General features: G+C 43.0%; 1 long non-coding RNA gene across 1 annotated transcript; it reads left to right on the forward strand.

Moving 5' to 3' along the window:
* Positions 1-952: 952 nt before the first annotated feature.
* On the forward strand, positions 953-3,029 carry LOC120513492. The gene is made up of 3 exons (XR_005630282.1): positions 953-1,067; positions 1,602-1,775; positions 2,705-3,029. It is a non-coding gene; the product is annotated as an uncharacterized LOC120513492 (long non-coding RNA).
* Positions 3,030-4,739: the final 1,710 nt, after the last annotated feature.

Here is a 4,739-nt window from a genome sequence, read left to right on the forward strand (position 1 = left end):
AGGACACTGCCCCTCCCACTCTCTCAGCTGCATTTTTACAAGCAAATTAAACAGCACCAAGGCCTGTAGCACGGTCTATAATGTTTAATTATTAGCATGCTCCCTGGCACAGTTTTGGCTTGTCCTAGGGAGTACTCTGAGAGACCGTGTCTGGGCAGGGTTCAGAGAGCAGCACTTGCCAAGGGCTGTTCCCAACAGGCAGAAAGGATAAAGCCATCCTGTTATGGGAGGAAGAGAGTTTAGCTGTATGGATGTGAGCCAGGCTGTGCCACTTGCTCTTAGTGCCAGCAAATGGGCTCTGGCCCAGTTTAATTACAATGAAGACATATAATCAGGGACTCCTCTGTCAGGCATTGGCACTGAGGAAGGAGGAAAAATCAAACAGTGGAAAGGGAAGAGCTGAATCCTCTGGAGGGGAAGGGGTGGCAGCAGGAGAGGGTAATTTTAGAGTTCCAGTTTGGGGTAGGAAAAAATGAGAGTGGGAGTTGGTGCAAGGGAGAAGGTAGGAATAGATGGGAAGAGATAAAGAGGTCAGGAAGAAAGATTTGGATGTGGATGGGAAATGCTTTACTTTGAGACAAAGTTTTGTAAGGGGAACAAAATGAGGTTGTTCAAAAGTAAAGAATGAGATGAGAGAGAAAAGTATGAGGAATACATGAGATTGTAGAAACTGGAAAAGGTTATCTCCAGAGAATGGGACAAAAAAATCAATCAGGCCCTTGGGCAAGCAGAGGGTACAAAGGCCTTTGAGAGAACAAGGAGAACTTCTGTCCTCCAGCATTCATGGCCCACCTGGTCCTAAAAAGGAGCTCAGGGTTTATCAGGGGTTTTCATGTGTTACTTACACATTTTGGTATCTTTATCTTTGGCTTTCACCTGTGTCACATCTCATTCTTTCAGGAGCAATTTAATCTTCCAATCTCAGCAGCCTCATGGTCAGGCGGATGAAATGTCAGAAACTGTTAAGGTAACCCACCCTGTGTGTATCCCTGAGAGAAAAAGTGGAGCAGCAATTTCCATCAATAACTCCCTGCGGAGATTTGGAAGGGCTCCTTGTTCCTTTAAAGGTATCCTTGAAGAATAATTTTAATTAACCATTTACCTGCTGCACATTGCCTGAGGCTTTCAGCAGCTGACATTGCAGTCACTTTAGCATCAGCCTGTCACTTGTCACATGAGCAGTCTAGGTAGGATGCACTTGCAGTCTTTGATTTCTGTCAAGAGAAGTACAAGCCACTCTGGGGTAAAAATCCATACTGGGAACCATCTGACCCACCTGAAAACTAAACACAAGAGGAGACCTCAAAGTTTCTTCTCACTGCTTCTGCAACATAAATATTTCTTTTTACTTTTTTTTTCCCTTTATAACTGAATATTTTACTGACCCTGCAAAAAAAAAAAGAAATCCTCTTACCATGATCAGAAATGAACAAAAAAAAGCAGAAAGCTCCCACTGCTAATGTGCTTGGAATATAACAGTCAAGGTTAGCACATAATAGCTAAACAATATGCATTTGAAAGCCGTCAAGAGAATAGTGCTTTGTTCTAATGAAAAGGATTGAAATGTTTTCTACTGTCTGCCTTGACACTTCATGTTACAGTACTTGGAATTACTTCAGTCAGGGAAGCTGTCACATCACTCATAAAGTGCCTGCAGAGCAGCAACACGGCAGCACCGAGCTGGTGCAGTGCACCCACAAAGAGGATCATTTTTATCCTCCTTCCTTGCCAGAACCACATTTGCTCAGGGACCTCCAGAGGAAAGCGGATTTCTGGTAGGTTGGGTTGGGTTTTTTGTTTTTTTTCCTTTTTTGACTGTTTCTCTGGCACTGTACCAGTGTATCCTGTGGGCCAAGGCACAGAGTTCAGCAATTTCAGCAGAAGGAGCTGCAGGGTGAGAGTTTGCTGAGAGGCTGCTCAGGCACAGCACTGTCCATTTTGAGTCTGTCCACGTGTTTTTTGCTAATCCCATTTATCTCTAGATATAAACCACAGGGTGGAAATTCTGGTCCTGACCATATCAGGCATGCAGAGGAAAAACAATCCAAACTGCTACAGGCTGTGTCTGGATTATTATCGGGCAGGTGTCTTAAAATGGGCCTAAATAAGGAACTTTCCTAACTGGAGTAAGCCTGGTGCTGCAGAGGGAGGAGGGGTGTGATGAAGCTGTATGAGATGCTGTTGGGTTTTGGAAATATTTAAGCATAGAGTCAGGAAGCAATTACCCTTTCAGGTGTAAACCAGTTCCAGAAGGACACTCTGGCTTGTGGAAACAGCCCTGAGCAAAAACCCACTTGGTTTGGAGGGTAATTAATGAGATCAGTAATTAAAGAAGCACTGAAGTCATTCCTGCTGCCCTCCTCCCCCATCAGTAAAGGACAGCCACAGCCATTCTCAGAAGATTAATTCATCCACAGTAGTGGCATAAAATTGTGTAATGGAAAAGCATAAAAGCACAGCTCTGTGAACAAAAAAGAAAAAAAACAAAGAGAGAGTAATAACAAAAAAGGCAAACAAAAAAAATACCCAAAACAAACAAAAAATAAAAGTTAACCAGCTCTTCTGCAGTGAGACTCAGTTCAGCTTTAACTTCACTAGTGTTTCATTAATGCACAGGTAGAGCTGCAGCCTAGCACTTAGCATCACCAAGAAACCTAGTGTGCATCCCTCTTATCACTAAAAATTTCCCAACTCTTTGTGACAGGAATATCTTTGGTAACTGTGGTCCTTGGTCCCTCTTCAATCACCTGCCACCATCACAGACAGTTGCTCCTCACTCCTGGGCTGAAGAATGAGACCCAGATCAGCCTCAGGCACAAAAGCAGGAGAGGCAGAACTTGGTTACCTCAGCTCAGAGACACAGTCCTCAAAAAACCTTTGTGGATGCAACTTCTCCGTGGATATGACCAACACAGCCTTTGCCTCTCTTCAGGTACCTGAAACAGTCACCTGCACACCTCAGGAGCGTTTCTGAGTGGTGCTCAATGCACTTTCAAGTGAAGTCCCCAGATCACAATAAGGCAGGGCAGCCCCAGGCACACAGAAGTGCTGCTGCAGTTGCTTAAACAGATTTTGAACGCAGACACTCTCGGGGTTAGGCAGCAGCAGATTCATGTTACAGTTTTGTCTGCAAGACCTAACTTTGCCTCTGTTCTTCTTTGGGTACCCAAATCTTCCTCTGGAATGAGCCTCAACCTAAGCACACTCCTGCCAGGAGCAAAGCATCTGTCCTATTTCCATTTCTACCTGGGAACCATCAGCACCCTCTCCCTATCTAGCCTGGAACTAATCAGCCCCACATGTCTGGGCTATGCAGCAGTAATTGGCCTCAACCTCAAAGCAGGGGTTTCACGCCTGAGCCTGGGAGAAGTCAACAGAAAAAGCTCTACCAGCAACAGATGTGTTCACTGCTGGCCAGTGGGCAAGTGCTCCAGGGGGATCCTGGTAGCCAAAGAGAAACATGGTTACGCAGTCATTAAATGGTTCCATTAAACGGTTCCTTACTGTGCTCAGCTCTCTCATGTGCTTCCACCCACCCACTGTGTCCCCTGACCATCTGAGTGCTATTTCCAGTCCCTCCTGGTGTTGACTTTTGGTGTTTTCCCACCAAACAAACCAGCATCGATATCGTGAAGAGTTGACAGAGAGGTCTGTCAGGGGCAGTAACTTAACTTCCTTCTCCTGAACTGAACAGCCTTTGGGGCCAGACAGCCTGCAACAACAGCCAGAAAAATGAACCCAGGGTGTGCTCTTTTTTGATCAGAAATAGAGAATTAAGAGTTAGGAATCAAGCTCTCCTTTTCTCATCCAGAAAAATATAACCTTACGCTCTATCTCAAGGAAAGAATAAAAGATTTTTCTCGCTTTTGATGCAGAAGATAATGCTGGTGTTAATGACCCAAATGTTTTCATGCTAATATTCTAAATGATATTTCTTAATTTAGGGGAATTAAATAGTTAACTAAGGGGTTATATTCAGTGTCTGAGTGTATGAGGCAAAATTTTTTTGTAGGTAATGAAGAGCTCAGTCTTTCTGAAAATAACACAAGTGTATTGCAAGTGTATTTCCCAGTACAATGAAGATCATTCCTATTTTTAACTACGTAAAATATGACCATCAAGGGACAATTTTTTAAAAATAGTTCAAAATACATTGCTCTTCATCCTTCACCAGAATGAGACTTGTCTTGTGTCAAACACCAATATATTCTAACACCTTTTAGTTCAAAGCCAGAGGAAGGAATTAACTTGCAAATGTTTCTGAGAGCAGGAATTCTGGAACATTTAGACTCAGGAATTTTGATGTATATTGCTATGAAAAATAATTAATGATTAGTTATTAAATACAGTAACAACAACAAATAACAATGAAAACAGCGGGGGAAAAAACCCAACCAGTTTTCATACTATAAAAATACTACCAGAAAAATAAACAGACTAATTTTTTTTTGTTTTAATTATGTCACTTGTTTTAAGGTGTCAGAGCTCACAGGCAACTGCTGGATTTTGATGAAACTGCCATGTTCTTGACCACATTGTATTTCAGAGGACGCTGTTTGCTGGGCAAGAGCTCTGGGTTCACGTCCCACCCCTGCTCTTTTACAGAGTGCTTATACCAACTCAGGCAAATCATTTAGCACCTCCAAGCCTTGCTTTTGATCTCAGTAGTCAGGATAATATTTATTTTCTCCCACCCTTGCCTAGTTTGGTTAGCTTGTATGCTCTTTGAAGAGAGACCT

Source organism: Passer montanus, unplaced genomic scaffold (assembly GCF_014805655.1).
Source record: "Passer montanus isolate IOZ18808 unplaced genomic scaffold, ASM1480565v1 scaffold82, whole genome shotgun sequence".
NCBI classification, from domain to species: domain Eukaryota; kingdom Metazoa; phylum Chordata; class Aves; order Passeriformes; family Passeridae; genus Passer; species Passer montanus.